Source organism: Desmodus rotundus, chromosome 3 (genome assembly GCF_022682495.2).
Source record: "Desmodus rotundus isolate HL8 chromosome 3, HLdesRot8A.1, whole genome shotgun sequence".
NCBI lineage: Eukaryota > Metazoa > Chordata > Mammalia > Chiroptera > Phyllostomidae > Desmodus > Desmodus rotundus.
In genome coordinates this window covers 72,692,518-72,711,876 of record NC_071389.1, presented here as the reverse complement: position 1 = coordinate 72,711,876, position 19,359 = coordinate 72,692,518, and the positions used below count along the sequence as shown (strand labels likewise).

Genomic DNA, 19,359 nt, shown 5'->3' with positions numbered 1-19,359 from the left:
AAGAAGCTGGAGCTCTGATTGGATCATTGTTGTTTAAAAAATTCTTTTTGAATAGGGCAACTTCCCTTTTGTCCTACTCTCACACTATAAGACTGAAGGAAAAGGGGGTGGTAATGTTTGGAGCTTTGAAGAATGTGAAAATAACAAGGATTGTTGAGTCTCGGCTGTGCAGAGGGCGATTTGCCAGAGTTGGTGATGCCTTGGCCTTGCCAGGGCCGTCAAGCCCGTTGGTTGTCTACCATCTTGAACCTGAAACGTTAGGGAATATAACAAATGTGATTAATTTGGAGCAAACCAAAGCAGAGCGTCTTGTCTAACTCTCATGAAAGAAAATAAGTGCTGTTTCTAAGAAGGAAGTATTCCTAGGGTTGGGTGGGGTGGGGGGGCGTCAAAAGTAAAAGATAAGCCCCTGCACAGACAGGGGCTGATACAGTACCTCACACCCAGGAACCCGTACACAGCATCTGGTGAGGCACTACAGGACAGCAGCGTCACTGGTGAGACCTCTCTTAGTTTATATTGCCCACTCTTAGTTTATACTGCCAGAGGTGATTTTTTTTTTTTTTTTTGAAGAGCATGCTTCCTGAATCCTCTTATCCTGAATCATCCTTTCAGAAACCCCAACCCTCACTGAGCCTCCTAATTCCCACTCTCTGTCTGACCTTTCTCTGCCTGTCACAGAGCACTGCCTAACTTTTTATTAAGTCCTGACATAACGTTGATGAACTGAATTCCGTTACCACGTAAATCAGCTCTGTGCAGCCAGAGCCGTAGGACAAGACACGTACTAGACATGTGTACACACTGTAACTGCAGGATGGAGCCATGGTTTTGTGGGATTGGTTTCTCTTTAGGATGATAAAAATAAGAAAAGGCAAACAGATTTTTGTTGACACCTAAAGCCCTATCATGTGATTCTTCTGTTAATTATAAGTCATTGTAAGAAAACTTCAGGGTTGACTATGCTTTGGGATCATGGTGTCTTAGGAATCTTAACATTTCAAATGTTCTAAAATAACCCAGCTTTAGGACAATGAAGAGTCACATATATTATGAATGCTTTGACTTCAGTGAAAGCAGTCTTATCTTGTACTTCATAGTGAGCCTGTAAAAAAAATCTTATTAAAAAAAAATCCAAATGACTAAGATCAAAGCAGAATTAAATGACATAGAGACTAAAAGCACAATTCTAAGGATCAATGGATCCAGGAGCTGGTTCTTTGAAAAGATAAACAAAATTGAAAAGCCTTTAAGGAGGCTCATCAAGAAAAAAAGAGAGAGGACCCAAATAAACACAAACATAAATGAAAGAGGAGAGACTACAACTGATACCACTGAAATACAGAGGGTTGTAAGAAATTAACAGGAAGAACTATATGCCAAGAAATTTGAAAACCTAGGTGAGATGGACAAATTTCTAGAAAAATATAACCTTCCAAAACTCAATGAAGAAGAAGCAGAAAGCCTGAACAGACCAATAACAGGTGATGAAATTGAAACAGTAATCAAAAAGCTTCCAACACACAAAATCCCTGGACCAGATGGTTTCACAGGAGAATTCCACAGAGCATTTAAGGGAGAGCTAACCCCATCCTCCACAGATTATTTCAAAAAACTCAAGAAGATGGAAGACTCCCAAACTCATTTTATGAAGCCAACATCATCTTAATCCCAAAACCAAATAAAGATGTAACAAAGAAAGAAAACTTCAGGCCAATATCACTGATGAACATAGATGCTAAAATCCTCAACAAAATATTGGCAAACCACATCCAGCAATACATTAAAAAGATCATACACCCTAATCAAGTAGGATTCATTCCAGGGATGCAAGGATGGTACAATATTCGCAAATCAATAAACATAATACACCACATAAACAAAAGCAAAGACAAAAACCACATGTTCATATCAATAGATGTGGAAAAAGCATTTGATAAGATACAGCACCCATTTCTGATAAAAACACTCAACAAAGTGGGAGTAGAGGGAGCATTTTCTCAACATAATAAAGGCCACATATGAGAGACCTACAGCCAACATCATATTCAATGGACAAAAACTTAGAGCTTTCCCACTAAGATCAGAAACAAGACAAGGATGCCCTCTCTCACCACTCCTATTCAACATAGTATTGGAAGACCTAGCCACAGCAATCAGACAAGAAAAAGAAAGAAAAGGCATCCAAATTGGAAAGGAGGAAATGAAACTGTCACTGTTTGCAGATGACATGATAGTGTACATGGAAAGTCCTATAGACTCCACCAAAAAACTACTCGACCTAATAAATGAATTTGGCAAAACAGCCAGATACAAAGTCAACACTCAGAAATCAAAGGCATTTTTGTACACCAACAATGAAATATCAAAAACAGAAATCAGGAAAAAAATTCCATTTGATACAGCAACAAGAAAAATAAAGTACCTAGGAATAAACCTAACCAACGAGGTAAAAGACCTGTATTCAGAAAACTACACAACACTGAAGGAAGAAATTAAGGAAGACACAAACAAATGGAAGCATGTACCATGCTCATGGATTGGAAGAATTAACATCATCAAAATGGCCATACTACCTAAAGCAATTTATAGATTCAATGCAATCCCTCTTAGAATACCCATGACATATTTCACAGATATAGAACAAACATTTCAGAAATTTATTTAGAACCATAAATGACCCAGAATAGCTGCAGCAATTTTGAGAAAGAACAAAGCAGGAGGGATCACAATACCTGATATCAAACTGTATTACAAGGCCACTGTAATCAAAAAAGCTTGGTACTGGCATAAAAACAGGTGCATAGACCAATGGAACACAACAGAGAGCCCAGAAATAAACTCAAGTCTTTATGGTCAATTAATATTGACAAAGGGGGAAGCAGCATAAAGTGGAGTAAAAATAGCCTCTTCAACAAATGGTGTTGGGAGATCCGGACAGCTGCATGCAAAAAAAATGCAACTCGATCACCAACTTACACCATACACAAAAATAAATTCAAGGTGGATAAAAAGACTTAAATATAAGTTGTGACACCATAAAAGTCCTAGAGGAAAACATTGGCAGAAAAATCTCAGACATTCCACGCAGCAACGTCTTCACTGATATGTCCCCTAAAGCAAGGGACATAAAGGAAAGAATAAACAAATGGGACCTCATCAAATTAAAAAGCTTCTGCATGGCTAAAGAAACGGCATTAAAATGATAAGGGAACCAACTATATGGGAAAACATAATTGCCAATGATACCTCAGACAAGGGCCTGATCTCCAAAATATATAAAGAACTCACATGACTCTACTCCAGGAAGACAAAAAACCCAATTAAAAAATGGGCAAAAGACTTGAACAGACACTTCTCCAAAGAGGACATTTAGAGGGCCCAGAGACATATGAAAAGATGCTCAGTTTCACTAGCCATCAGAGAGATGCAAATTAAAACCACAATGAGATACCACTTCATATGGGTCAAAATGTCCATCACAAACAAATCAACAAATGAGTGTTGGAGAGGATGTGGAGAAAAGGGAACCCTAATACATTGTTGGTGGGAATGCAGACTGGTGAGGCCACTGTGGAAAACAGTATGGAATTTCCTCAGAAAACTAAAAATAGAACTGCCTTTTGACCCAGCAATTCCACTGCTGGGATTATACCCTAAGAGCCCTGAAACACCAATTCTAAAGAACCTATGCACCCCAATGTTCACAGCAGCAGAATTTACAATAGCCAAGTGCTGGAAGTAACCTAAATGCCCATCAGCAAATAAGTGGATCAAAAAACTATGGTACATTGACAGAATGGAATTCTATGCAGCAGAGAGAAAGAAGGAGCTTATACCCTTTGCAACAGCATGGATGGAACTGGAGAGCATTATGCTATGTGATATAAGCCAGGCAGTGAGAGACAAATACCATATGATCTCACCTTTAACTGGAACATAATCAACAAAAGAAAAATGCAAACAAAATATAACCAGAGACATTGAAATTAAGAACAATCTAACAATAGCCAGAGGGGAGCAGGAGGGGACAGTGAGTAGAGGGGATTACAGGAACTACTATAAAGGACACATGGACAAAACCAAGGGGGAGGGTGCAAGCAGGGGAGGGAGGTGGGTTTGGCTGGGGTTGAGGGCAATGGTGGGGAGAAAATGCAAACTATAATTGAACAACAATAAGGTAATTAAAAAAAAATCCTGTAGGAAAATCTACACCCAACTTGTTTCTTATGATAATTTAATTTTTTGCTTTCCTTTTGGCATTTTTTTATTCTCCTTTTATGAATGTATAATTATCAAAACAGTAGGAAGGTATGTGTTTATAAGTTTTTCTCTCTGGTGGTGAGTGGTACTAGGGTTGAGAAGTACTGAGTGAACTTACATTAAATGAAGAGAATGTAAATTCTATCTTTGGAAAGTCCTCTTTACTGTATTTCAATCTTAAATTTTTTTCAGTAGTGATTACATGCCTTGTTTTATTTAAGTTTCAGAAAAATTGCAAAGATTTACTTAATTCTTATATGTCCTTCGTATGAACTCAATTTATTAAAATTGTAATATTGAATTTGAACTCACTTTTATTACCTTAATAACAACTTCAGAAGTGAGTATACTCTTGGAGCATCTTCTAAAGATAAAGAACCTTATCATGATCTATCTTACTTTTTGATCTTCTATTATTGTTTCATATAAGTATGGTTCATTAGTAACTTCATATTTATAACCTTCCAAGGGACTTACAAGTGTAGTTCCTAGTATTAGAGCTAATGTTAAATATGTATTTAGGTCAACATGATATATTCAGTCATTTAACATGACACTTCTGTAAAGTCTTGCCTCTCGGAACCATGTATATTTCATAGTTGAGGACTGACAAGCCAAATAAGAGCAGATAAGCATTTAAATGGGTAAAAGTGTATTTTACTAATTATGTTCTATCTAAAAATTTTATATCTAAGATGAATGTCCTGATCCTTAGTGGTTACTACTTATAATAAAAGTACCTTTATAGAAGTGGTATATAAGATTAGAAGTTATAAGGGCAGGGAAATGAAGCTTCCATTGTTAATATGTGCCAGAAACAAACATAGTCTGTGCTTTTTCTTGTGCTTTATCACATGTAATTCTTCCAGTGATGTTTTTAGGTATCTGCTATTATTTTTTCACTTTACAGGTGAGTTAACTGAGCCTCAGAGAAGTTAAGTCCATTTGCCCGTGGTTACATGACGAAGTGAAATGCCTGAGACTAAGACTCCATTCTTCCTCTTTGCTCCATGCCAGTGGAAATAGTAGAATAAAAGTTTATCCCAGAAATTTAAAATAATTCTAGAACTTTTTGACCTAAAAAGCATTCTTTTCAATAGTTGTTTTTCTGTTGTAGCAGTGATTTTTATTTACAGGCCCTAAAAAAATTTTAAACTTCTAAAAAATTATTTTAAACTTAGAGAAAAGTTGTAAGAATAGTATATCTCCCGTATACACTGTATCAATATTCATCAGTTTTTAACATTTTGCTAAATTTGCTCTTTCTCAAGAGATAGACAGACTTACTTACACGTACATATTTTCCCCTGAACAATGTTAGAGTAGATTACAGACATGCAGATTACAGAATTAATATTTAATGTGTATTTCCTAACAATGAGTATCTCATGTACCCACAATATTGTTGTCAAATTCATAAAATTAACATCGATACAATACCATATCTAATCAACAGTTCATATTCCAGTTTTGTCAAAGTCCCGACGGTGTCCTTTATAGCTGCTGTTTTTGCGATACAGGACTCCGCTCGGGGTCGGCTCTTGTATTTAACGCTTCTGTCTCTGTATCTAAGCAGTTCCTCAGCTTTGTCTTTCATGCTATACTGACATTTTTGGAGAATACTGGCCTCTTATTTTATGGAGTGTTCCTCAATTTGCGCTTCAGTTTTTCTTATGATTTATATGGTTTTCCTTGTGAAACTAAACAAATGACGTGGTGTCCTTCTCAGAATGTCACATCCGGAGGCATGTGTCCTTTGCCCCTTGTTGGTGATGTTAATTTTGATCATTTGGTTAAGGCATTGTCTGGTTTCTGCACTGTGTAGTTATCCATTTTTAGCATACTTTTTAATCCCAAGTATTTAATTGGATCATAGAAGAAAGAAAAAGTAGGCCACGAAAACCCAAAACTCTTGGAACGTTCACACTTTCGATTTTATGATGGCTTGAACTGCCACAATTACGTGGTCGAAAGGATTTTTTATTTCTTTGATTTAATCTATTCTAATTCTTTGAGTTATTTTTAATAGTTTTTAATTCTTAGATCTTATTTTTGTAAAGAAATACTTTAAATTGAGTGCAGTGACAAGGGAAGCTAAAATTGGAAAGGCAGAAATTTATTTCATTGTGCAGTGCCTGTATATTTACACAGCAGGTGGTCCATGTAGAAGTTCCATCTTCAAACACTGTGCAGATCAAAAACTTGGGTTAGGTCAAGAGGACTTAGAGAAACTCATGGATGAAATATCTTTAATTTTTAAGGGGAATTCATAGGTCATGAATGAAATCTCTCTTCTAAAATACCATCATTCTCACCAACTCTCTCTGGATGTTACTCAGTATCAAGGCATACTATTGGAGTAAAAAATACATGTGTTCTACATTCCTATACTGCCTTTCCTCTTAACCTTTATTATCTGGGAAAACCACAAAGTAGCCTCTCAAACTGCTGTCTATGAGCTTTGAACTTGCTATTTTAGGAGAAATATAAAAACTATGGAGGAAGAATTCTACATGTAAACTCCATCAAACACCATAATATGGTGGGTATCACTGGGGCCGGTACACAGTTCGTGCAGAGCAGTCGTGGTCACTCTCTTCCCAGCCAGCTTGATGCTCAGTCACGGCAGGGAGCCTCAGGAGCCCCAAGGCCCTCCAGAGTGGCCCTCCTCGTTCCTCATACCCACTTAGTGGAGGATCAGTCAGATGTTAATGAAATGAAAATCAGTGTGCTCTCCCAAGGTTTAAAAGGTTTATCTAAATAGATATGTCACGTACCTGAAATGCTCTCCCATTGAGGAATTAAAGACTGCTGTGATCTTCTGTGAGCAGCCTGAGTGGTACCAGGCCAGGCCAGAGGCTTCGAGGAGACTGCTGGCCCTTCTCACCTGTGCGCCTTCACCACAGCGGCCCTAGTTCCCATGATGACCAAGAACACGGCTTGGGGGAGTCACTTAAGTTTCTTGATCATTTTGGCAATCAGACCTGCTGCTATGTTAAAAATCACAGTTAAAACTACAGTTAGGATAACATTACTTAATTTACCTAGTATCAGATAAATCTGTCTATGCAAGGGCCTAGACTGGGTGCTACACCACAAGACAAGGTGACCCCTAGTGTCCCTTACTCTCAGGGAACACATAGGCCAGAAAGGAGGAAAAAGATGCCACAAATGGCGGTAAATACACGCAGTGCATGCTGAATGTGTGCCGAGTGCTTTGAGAGCGACGCAGAGGGCTGTTAAACTTGGAGGCTCATGCGTGAGGTGTTCAAGGTCACTGTCCAAAACAGAAACTTATATTTTTTTCATTTTTATTTATTGACTTGAGAAAGATACACATCAGTTTGTTGTTCCACTTATTTGTGCATTCATTGGTTGATTCTTGTATGTGCCCTGACCAGGGATTGAACCCATAACCATTAGCTTTTTACTATATAAAAAACATGAGGAGTGAAGTACAATTTGTTTCTACCAAATGTTAAAAGACTTCGTTCTTTTGAAATTCAGGGTTTGTAGTGAATAATGAGAATGACTCTACCAGGTGGTTTGGGGCCAGTCATGAGAATTTTGACTCTTCAATTACATCGGGACTCACACCTCGTTAGGCAGTGACCACGGGCTGAGCCACCAGAAGTATGTCATCTGTACTCCGTAGACAACACCCACTGTTTTGAAGTTTTTTAGCAGAGGAGTGACACGATTTCAGTAGTATTCGAGGAAGATGAAATTACCAATATGCAGGATGCATCAAAGTAGAGAAAAGCTTCAGGCAGGAGTCGAGAGGGTGAAAAAGAGTGTGGCTACCAGGTTGGGAGGTCCGAGCATTGGTGGCGAAGCGAGAATATGCAGAAAGGAGTGAATGGGGGAGACTTTGAAGGAGCACTCCTATGACTTGTGAACTGCGTGGTGCTGCTGGTCTCCACCTTGGGTAGCACTCACCGTGCTCCAGGCATGCTTCTGGAGCTTTACGTAGATGGAGTCATTTGATCTCCACAACAGCCCTAGATGATGATTACTCTTATCCCTGTCGCACATTTGAGGAAACTGAGGCACAAAGAGTATAAGTAACTTGCTCAAAATCACACAGCCAGTGATGGCGTTAGGATCTAAAGCTAAGCATCCTGTTTCCATACTCTGACTCCTAGCCACGCTATCTATAATAAACTATAATGGCAAGGGAGAAAGAAAAGCAGTGCTTAAAATAAAGCTCTAAGAGGCTTAATTAACATACAGAATCCTCAATTTCTATTTTAAATGTATAGAATTTTAGAGCCAAAGTTTTACTCATATAAAGGCAAAATGCTTTAACCAGCATGGCAACCTTAAAGATGTAGAAATCTGTGCTCACTGAGGCTTGGCGAGATAAAATGATTACCCAGTGCTTCATCCACAGTGGGCCAAAATGGGTGAACAGACGGGACCACAGGCAGACACCACAGCACCGTCCTGGCTGCTTGAAGGGTGTCTGCGAGAGTTCAGGGTCAGGCTCTGGCACTGAGTCTGTCTCCAGCCTGCTCCCAGACATCCCACGTCACTTTCCCAACAGTCCCCCTGTTTTCTTTCACTTCAAGACCTGCTGCAAATAAGCTCTAGGATCTAAGCTTTTCCTTGTTGAGCTCAAACTCCGTTTTTACTTTGACTTTTTACTTTTTCACTAGTGTCTATTGAAAATAGGAGGGAAACAGAATGAAAACCTTGAGGAAATTTACAAAGGTTAAAAAATATCATAGTCGCTCATCTTTAATTCTTAACTATCTTACTAGACTTTGATGTCATTGTCCTAAAAAAAAGTTTTCAGGAAATGTGAGTCCAGCCTTGATTGGGACGGTATTCTGAACGTCTGTGGCCTACTGCCTCTCTTGCTTATTCATTCTGGTTCCTTAACTTGACCCTGTCTGTGTATCCTTCCACGGGTCTTGTGGACACTTTCCTTTTGACAAGTAGGCCTCAGAAAACACTAAGTAGCACAGACTACATGAAATTGTAGGCACATTATGTGCCTGGTACTCTTGATCCAAATATCACTGCATGTACAATGAAGTGGGGAACACTTTTTTATTCGAACTCTTCTAAGGGAGAGGAACTATAAGTGGGTTGAAACTAAAACTTTGAGAAGCTCCCTGAAATGGGGCTTCAAACTTCCAAATGATAAGCTTGTCACTGTGTGTTAAAGAAGGAGAGCCTAGTTCACTTCGGGCCTTTTGATTTACATAATGAGGGAACAAGCTAGGCCTGTGCCTGTCCCCTACTCCCTCCCATAGAGCGCTCAGCGGGTCCTCTCAGAACATCAAATATTTAAAGAATATTGGCTTTGACAGACACCAAATGAGTCATTTATAAGAGGCCTTCATCTGTCCGCAATCTAGGTCCATGGTTCCTAACATTTCTTTGAGAGTCTCATTTTATATATGTATAAAGTATTTGTGACACGCATACATACTGACTTTTCCCTGCAAAAAACAAGTTGTGGATATGTTTGGGGAGTACACGGACTATCCTAAAGCCATCCATGGCCCTGGCAAGGACCGTCGTGCATAGTGATTTGTGTCACTGGACTGGCTCACTTTCTGTCCACAGTGGAACAGTCATGTTAGGGCATTTCCTTGTGTACAGCAGACTCCAACAATGCGTGGTTGGGGGTGAAATGGAAAATGAAATATTGCCTGGCCACATGATGGCTGAAGACACTGGAGGACAACAACTTTGAGAAGTTGGTTTATTCATGAGAACTTGAATATCTGGTTAGTGAATGTGCTCCATATATAAACCTAAGAGAAAAAAACAAGCCAAGAACAAAGACAGTACTTCCAGACTCTGTGCTCACAGAGATCTGGGACAGAGCAAAAAAGAGACCGCTACAAGACTGGTGTGATATGACATGAAACTGAAAAGAATTCATGAAAGTAGTTTATAAATGACACTTAAATACAGTTGAGAGAACTGTATTTAAGGTTAAATAATTGGCTGGATTTTTTTATATTGTTTGGAGTTTGGGGGTGTGTAAGTTCCATCAGAATGTAGTCATTATTTATAATGAAAAGAGTTCAGCCTGATCCCAAACCACCAGCTTAAAAAGAGCATAACTTGTGTAAAAGTTAGGAACTACAGTTATTACCTCCGAATTTCTCGTTAATGCTTAGCTCTACCACACTGTTTTTGTCTCGGGATGAAACCGTGTTACTCAGAGCCTTGAGAGCTAACCTGGTGTGAAGAGCGTTAAACGGTGCCGTCCACATTGTGTTTGTGGGCGCGGCACGCGCACTCTGCATCCTGACGATGTGTTGTGCTACTGGGAATTAAAACTGTAGCATTCGTGTTCTGATTTTTAAAATAATAAAAGCAAAAAAGAATAATCAGCATTCTTTATAAGGTCCACAAGTGCTAAGATGGATGTTCCAAAATTCCCAGGCCTTGAGGAGAGGGTTGAGGGAATTAAAAACTACGCAGGAGTGTCTTAACCTGGGCCAGCCCATGCATAGGCTTCCAAGGCTCTGGAAACTAACTGACGCTGCGTGGGACAGTTTAAGAGTCTATGTAGGTTTTTTTCTGGGAGGAAAGACTCATTGGTTTTCATCAGATTCTTAAAGGCATTCTTATCCCACAAAAGGTTGAGAACCAGTTATATGATGTTTCAGTTAAAATAAGCTTTTTAAAAATAACCTGTAAAAAACAAAATTCAACTGAGTAAATTTTAAAGATTTTATTGGCTTTATTCAGTGATTCATCAACTAGGCAGGACCCAGCACAGCATCTAGAAAGGAGCTCTGAGGAGCTGTACAAAGCGGAAGGCTTCCATAAGCAGAGGGAAACAGGAACGAGGAAGGTGCACTGGGCAAAAACGTGGGCGGTTCTTGCAAGGCTACTCCCCGCTAGGGATGGATGGCAGTGGCCTGTCAGGCAGATGACCTGACCAGTGCTGGCCAGGTGATTCCCGACTGCTTTAAGATGCCATTTCTGGAAGAGCCAGAAGTGTAATTAAGTTAAATCTTAGTTCGCTGATGTGTGGGGTTTAGCTTCAGCAACTGCACTTTAGGCCTGTTTGGGGTTTTTTTAAACAATTGTTTGATTATTAAAATCATTTATGCTTAGTCATCTTTTAATCTTTAAGGGCTGGGAAGTGAACAGTTTGGAAACAAATAAAAATAAAATTTAAAAGTAAACTTCTATTTTGTGGTTATTAGAAAAAAAATAAAATAAAATTCCCATGTCATAAAAGCTGTGCTTTCAGGCCCATGGTGATGGCAAGAGTGATAGTTATGTGTCCGAGCTCCAGAGCAACTGGACTGAATCAGAGCAGCCAGAAAGCTACAGGAGAAGTGCCTTCAGGAAGACGAAAAGAAGAAATGCTTAGTGTAAATGCAACTTCCTGAACAGTGATTTAAATGAGTGGGAAAGAATTTGAGATTGAACTAGCAATAAATGTGTATTAAATTAAGCAAATGAAGAAAATGACTTTTTAGAAGTCCTATGTAGGAAAGGGTATACAATCATAATTATTCCATAGCTGAATTCGGAATAGCGCGGCTGTGCGGCAGTTACATTGGGAAGTGAAGGCGGGAGGTGCACACGCGCACGGGGCAGCCGTGGGAAGGAATGGAAGAAAGCTTGTCTTCCATCGTGGGAAATCAGTAGATAGCGTCTAGTACTAATGTATTAGGAAAAGCGGTGAAGTTATGTTATTTAGCAATATGGTTGTACAAATACCAAAATAATAAACTGTAAGAGTTGAAGGTAGTTACTTCTAAGGAAGCAGAAATGGAAAAGGAAGCTGGGAAACTGTTGAGCTGGTTGTTGACTCTTTTAGATTATATGTGTGTGTAACTGAGTTTGGAAAACACCTGGAAAGATAAGCAAATGCCTCAGGGGGGTTAGGGTTAACCGAGTTGCCAAAACCAAACTACATACCCCCGAAAAGACTACACCAAGGCAAACTCTGCAACCTGGGCACTTGTTCAGGAGCACAGGAATATAATGACTTAAGAGGATTAAAAAAGGAAAAGAAATAAAAAGAAATATGGCATTTCTCTACAATTAACAGATTGATAAAGAACTTCCAACATTGCTCTGAAATTAAAAAAAAAGAAGAAGAAGAAGTTTATGGTCAGTTGCTCTTGGTTGTAAAGGAAGCCAGTAGATCCAATTGCCAGGTGAAGGGAAGGAGGTTACAGTGGACCCCTGAACAAGGTGGGGTCAGGGGCCTCGACCCCCTTGCCATTGAAAATACAAGTGCAGGGCCCCATTTGGCAGTGCACGTACTAACACTGGAACGATACAGAGATTAGCATGGCCCCCGCACAAGGATGACAGGCAAATTCACGAAGTGTTCCATGGTTTTCAGTGACAAAGCAATCACGGCGATGTTAAGCACAGCATAGGGAATGTGGTTAATGATATGGTAATGACTGTGTTGGGTGCCAAGTGGGTCCTAGACTTACCAGGGAACCACTCTGTAAATTGTGTGTGTGTCTAGCCACTGTGCTGTGCACTTGAAGCCAATGTAATATTGAGTGTCCACTATCATAGAAAAATAAATAAAAAAGGAAACATATGTATTATTTGACTCCCCCCAAATTTAACTACTAATAGCTTACTGTTGACCAGAAGCCAAACAATTAACATATTTTGTATGTTACATGTATTAAATAATATATTCCAATAAAGTTAGCTAGAGAAAAGAGAATGTTATCAAGAAAATGATAAGGAAGAAAAATAAATTCACAGTATTTATTGAAAAAAAAATTCCTTAAGTTATTCCATGCAGTTGAATCCCATGTTGTTCCTGGAATCGAACTGGCAGCCTTTCGCTTTGCTGGACGATTCCCAACCTACTGAGCCACACTGGTCAGGGCAAGCATAATTCCTTCAAAATGATCACAGCCAGGTAGTTTATTCAGCTTCTAAGACACTTGTCATTTTGCACGCATGTTAAACCTACAGGCCTTTTTGAAATACCTTAGGATCCTCTCCCACTGAAAAGCGGAAAGCATACAATGTACACAGTAAGTGGAGGGCTGGGTCCTTCACTGCTTAGCTCTCCATTGCTGAAGAGGAAAGGAAAGGAAACAGGCAGGAGATGAGAGATTGACAGGCAAATGAGGGCGGTCCCCAGGCTGATGCACAGGCCTGCTCTAGTCCCTGAGGATAGATGTTCTTCAGGTGGTGGGCGGAGGCCTCAGAAAGAATGGAGAGCCTGGCTGATGGGACTGTAGTTCTTTAGCCCCCACGGGGTTCTGTGGTGGTGAAATTAATGGAAGCATCACATTCTACCTATTTTCTCATTACTTAAAGTGATGAGGCCTGTACTCATGGGTTGATTTCTCTGAAAGCTCTTCTGTAACATGAATGATCTGTAAGTAGACTTGTATGAGGTATTGGCATGGACACAGGGGAGAGCTCAGCTACCTCGTGTTCCTCCTGCCCACCCTTTGTCTAGTTTCCTAGGCCCTCAAACCTCCCCCATACCCCTCACACATGCATTCCTGCCAGTGGTCGAAAAGATTGCTAGGCTTAGACCCAACCTCAGCAATTCTCCTCCACTGACTATCAAGTAATCTTGCTCGACAACATAAAAAAGAATCGACGGATTGCCGAAGTGCCATGAGGACGAGCAAGTGGAGAAGATTGAGCTGTGTATTAAGTTGTCTTCTGGTTATCAAATAAAGACTCCTTTATCATAAAAGCCAAAGATAAAAAAGAAAATGTGTATGTTTAATATGTGGAACAAAAATAAGTCTATTTTTGACATAGTACTTGAAGAGAAGATAGGTCAAAAAGCCCAGCCACCCCTGAAATGAATTTTGGACTCTTAATATTGGTGTGATGGGACACAGAGAGATATCAGTGATGGTTGCATTGCTGATAGAAATGACTTTTTTACAGTAGGTGCTAAATTAGATGTAGAAAGTAGGAGAGTTATCAAGCCTACATTGTCATGTCTGACCTTCCAGGTCCCAGTCGAGGAATCATAATAAAAACGAGTTGTGGGCTTATCTGGAAACACAGCAATAACGGGCACAGAGCAATTTTCAAGCTTTTCTTCAAATGGGGTGACTGCAGGGCTTATTCGGGGCCGTGAAGGAGATGCATTGGTTTTGATCAGTTTTTAGAACTATATAGCAGCTTATCTGTGGGTCAGAGAAATTTTGTTTTCTCCATTCTTTGTTCATCATTTTTCCCCTTAGGGGCTATGTGGATTCGCCTCTGGAAGCTGGTATGAGGCTCGGAGCGTTAACAGAGTTCCCGCCGATCCAGATTGCACAGCCTGTATTTCACAATGCTGAGCCCCCAAGCTCATCCTCACTGGATGTGAGATTCAGGAAAGGCAGTTACCATCTCTTTATATATAAAAGGAAGAGAAACATTTAATAACGATTCAGAAATACGTATAATTCCAGGGTGCTAATTAGAAAAAACCACACTGCATTTATTATATCCATTTGCAAAATATTACTCTCATAGTTACACCTCTAATATGACTTCCTGCTTTTGATTTTTTGTGTAATTGTATAGTACCTTACTAAAATAATTACCAGACCTGGTTCTTAAGCAATTAGGAAAAAGGTAAATAAAACCACTTGTTTCCAGCCTCTCCCTAATTTCAAACAATTTATAATATAGTAAGACTTTGAAGATAAAAATAAAAACCATAGTACCCAGAGAGAAGAAAATTTGTTTCTCCGCACTGTTTGCTGGTTGTGATGATGGGACAGGCTTACGAGTTTTAGCTTGGTAAGTGCTAATCCTTCTAAAATACTGCCGAGAGAATAGTTACCTTGTCATAGGTTAAAGGAATGTTTTAAGTTTTACAAATAACAGTGAAACCTTCATGAATGGGTAATATTTATGTCTATGAATTGGTCTAGATAAACTACAATTGTGGAGAAGAAAATATAACAGGAATTAGATTAAAACCTTTCTTTCTTCTTTGTCAAACTGCTTATCTTCAAAGTCACTGAAGGGAGGAGGACCTTGGTGGGGACATGTGTGTTCTTGTGCTACCGGGTGTTTAGAATGTTAACAAAATCTAGTATCTAGTACCCAGACAACCAATCAGGAATCTGACTACGTTCTGAATTGTCACTGGCCGCTGTCTTTACTTATTTGTTTTTAAGGTAAGGGCAATCTGTTATATAGCTGTGATTTTCTCCTTTCCCAATATTCCTCCGTCCAGCAAAGGCCCCTGGAAGATGTCATTCCCCTATCCTGTGTACAACTGTCAGAGAGAGGAGCAAGCTTTATGAGAGAACAGACATGTTTTTAAAAATTGTGCATAAAATATAAATTGACTCAAAAGCAGAATCCCAGGAGAAACAAGTTGCAAATTCTGGAGTTTTTATCATTATCATCTTGAAGCATCATTTTTTCAGTATTAATACCAAAGGTTCCTACCCAGATTTTTAAGAATTCATTCAGTATAACATTTAGGTCCTTACCATGTGCTGGTTGCTGGTTAAGTACAGAGTGGGGCAAAAGTAGGTTTACAGTTATTTGTACAGAAAATATAATAACTAATAAATAATAATACAAGAATAAACTGCTTTGAGTATTCACAATTGTAAACCTACTTTGGCCCCACCCAGTATGGTCATCGTTTATTCTCTCCACCAGATTGTAAGCTCTGTTGAGTCCAGTGGCCTGCTTTCCATTTCGTCAGGACTCACAAGTGAATGGATGTGTCATTCAATTAGTATCTAACTCAGTTTTGGAGCTCAGAGAATGGATTTTAGATACAGAGGGTGAGAATAGAGACCGAAAATCAGGTTGAAAAGCTCTTAGGAGGCATGAGAGCACCAGCTGACTAATCAAAGAGGAATGACCAAGGAATGCTGAGTGCCCTCAGTGTGCAGATGGCGTCTAAATTGCTCAGGGCAAGTGACTGGATTAGTATAGTGTGGGGAGAGGAGCTTGTAGGGAGAAGGAAGGACAAAGAAGTAGGGAAATGGAGTTTACTGAAGTTGAAGTGTTTTATCACAAATTGAAGCCCTGAGAGAATGGTGACTTGGGTGGACAGTTTGAGGGCCTAGAAGGTTCAATGAAGTAAAACCAAAATGTTTGGGGATCAGAGGGTTAGCAGCATCTCTTGAAAAGCTTGCATTTGCAAAGCACTGTAACAAAGTGTTGTGGGGGGCAAAGGTGCCACGCAGATGACCAGTCGTGGTTTCTGCCCTGAAAGCGGTGTTGGCACACAGTGAACATGGTAGAGATCTCTGTAAACACTCTGTGAAAAGGTTCTTTCTGTTTGGGGGGATCCAGCATGAAAGAGGTGGTCTTTGAACCAGGCTTTTCAGAATGAATTTAACACGTGAAGAAGGTACTGAAGATTTTCCAGGCAAAGGGGGTAGCATTATTAGTAAGACGTGGACTCAAGGAAACATAGGATCTGTCAGGAACAAGACACTGCCTTTAACATTAGCGGGGAAATGTGGCCACACCCTAATATAGTACCTGAAACCTGATTCTCTTAGCACGAGGGAGCCCTTGAAGGTTTTTAAAGAGGAGAGTGACATTAGATGACCATGCACTAGAAAACCTACTCTGACCTCGATACAGAGGTGAGTTAAGCAATGGTTCTACACCCTGGCTTCACTTTAGCATCACCCACAAAGATGGTAAGAATTTCCTATCCCAGGCTGCAGCCCAGATGAGCTAAATTGGAATCTGTGGCAGTGGAGCCCAGGCACCTGTATTACTAAAATCCCCAGGTGATTCCAGTGTGCAGCCAGATTGCACACCAGTGATTTAGAGTAGGGGCTGGGAAACTTGCTGTAAAGGGCCAGAGAGTCAATATTTTTAGCTTTTGTATGACTTCTGTCGCAACCGTTCAGCTCTGCCATTGTTGCACAAAAGCAGCCGCAGACAATACGTGAAGGAATGAGCATGGCTGTGTTCCAATAAACTACAGAAATTTGAATTTCATATAATTTTCACGTGAAACCAGTAAGTCTTGTTCTTTTGTTTTCTTTACAGCCGTTTTAAAATGCAAAAACAAATCACAGACTGTACAAAAAAGTAGGTGGCCAGCTGTATTTGGCCCATGGATCATTTCTGCCAGCTCTTGATTTAGAGGGTGAAAATTGAACCCAGGTAGTTCAGGGGGGAAAATATTACTACAAAAATCCAGGTAAGAAATAGTGCTCTCTTTTGTGGTCCGTTTTAAGGACAGTGAAAATAAGTGATACTGAGTTGATATTTATAGTAACTCGTGTGCTTCTGTTGAGCTCCCAGCAGTAGTCACACAAGGGAACGTAGAACAGCAATGTGGTGCATGTCGTGTTCAGTACCCTTGGACTTTCCTTGGTCTTTTAACTTTGCAAGGATTTGTTTTATGCTGAAAGGCTGTTTCTTTTCTAACTGCTTATAATGGCTACTCGTTTTAGCAACATTTGTTGCTACATAGTTAAGTCTCCTTCCTTTCTTCTGTGCCAGCCTCGCCTCTGTTGCCAGAGAATGACCTTTCCTTGCAAACAAATGTTCTCTGTAGAAACTAAGGTGAGTTTGATGTAGGAAGATATGGCTACTTAGATTTTACTTTATCAGCTATCACTGAATTAATGCAGAATTTCCTATTTGCATTTTCTTCCAGCATTTGTTGCGTAGTTAAGGACCTGCCAGGGGAGATGGTGCCATGCTCCTCTGCCACCCCCACTGTGAAAATGAGAGGCTGATTGTTACACCTTCCATTCCACTAAGATTATTTTAGAAATCATAAGGCTGCAAAGAAGTGTTTCCCACTGATACCTACTGTGTTTCAGAATCAGTGGTACATTTCCACGTTTGCCTGGTTGTTTCATTTGAATACCATTACAGTTGGGTGAACAAACTCACTTTATCTGTCTTCTAACTTCCACTCTTAGAATTCTGCTGTTTTAATGTCCTCTAAGAAATGCTTACACTGTCCGCTCCCTGCACACCCCTCCCCCTGCCCGCCACCCGCGGAGACTTGAGAAACTGAAGAACCTGGTAACTCTCCCTGAATTTGCTGTAACTGGAGGGAGAGAAGGAAATTCAACACCGCAGTCAGAGTCAGCAGCATTTATAGTCACCTCAGTTACCTGCAGATCTTACTAGAGAGGAAGAGGCAAAAAATTGTGTAGAGCAATTGTGTAGAGTCAGAGCAAACTTGTAAAATTTTCTCTGCTGGTCTCAGGTCCTTCTCATAGAACAGGAAAGTGTATGTGCCTTATAAAAGCAACAGCAGCTGAGACTTGGGAAAGTTTAACTGTTTTCCTGTGTATTTTTGGTTATTTGATCACCAGATCTATTTGACATCATTGATTTTTTTAATTGATTTCTAAATTTTGATGTTTGTTTAAATTCCAAGGACCTGTTTTTCCGTCTTAGTGATCTTGAATGATTATCACCTTAGGACACAATCCAAATATATACAATATAAAAGTAAGATTGTGATTGAGTGCTGATAATGTCAAGTGCTTTTAATTATGCTTCTTGATGATTTATACATTGATAACAAAATAAAGGTTTAGGCTTATTAAATTAGTTTTCCATTTATTTTTCAGAAGCACTCACCAAGTCGGGAACTACATGTATAACAGCAGCTGTTCCCTTCAGCCAAAGCCTCAACGTGCCCCAGAATTCCTGCATAGAGTTCATTTTTACGTAAAGGAAGAGGTTAGGAAATAAGGCAAAGCTTCAAACATCATGTCGAGATTAAGAATGAAAATGCCTGATAGAATTCAGAATGGCAAGAGCAGAAAGACAGTAGAGAATCCATCTAGAAGAATAAAGGGTATCAGCTGGAAGAGAACTTTGGAATCATCTTGGCTAATAGTTCTCAAATTTAGCCGCACATTGGAAATGCAAGAGCTTTGAAATAATAGACTTGCCTAAATCCCATCATGCCAATTAAATTAGTGCCGTTGGGGACTCAGACTGGAGCACTGATATATTTTAAAGACTCCCTGATGATTCTAACCTGCAACCAGAGCTGAAAGTACTGGCCCAATCCAGCTTCCTGATTTTACACATGAAATCCAGAGCAGATACCTGACCACAGGTCAGAGACCATTATTTGCTTGGATTTTAGTGTCAGTCTCCTCTCTTAGCTCCTTCATTCTTATACTCTCTGTGTGATCTCAT

The 19,359-nt window shown here is 39.7% G+C and overlaps 1 protein-coding gene and 1 non-coding gene across 4 annotated transcripts in view; both read left to right on the top strand.

The window, feature by feature from the left end:
* Window positions 1-19,359, top strand: part of CDKAL1 (CDKAL1 threonylcarbamoyladenosine tRNA methylthiotransferase) — a 626,103-nt gene that overhangs the window by 458,300 nt on the left and 148,444 nt on the right. The window lies entirely within an intron of this gene.
* LOC112309464 (U6 spliceosomal RNA) lies at window positions 12,497-12,598 on the top strand. The gene has a single exon (XR_002975258.1). It is a non-coding gene; the product is annotated as a U6 spliceosomal RNA (small nuclear RNA).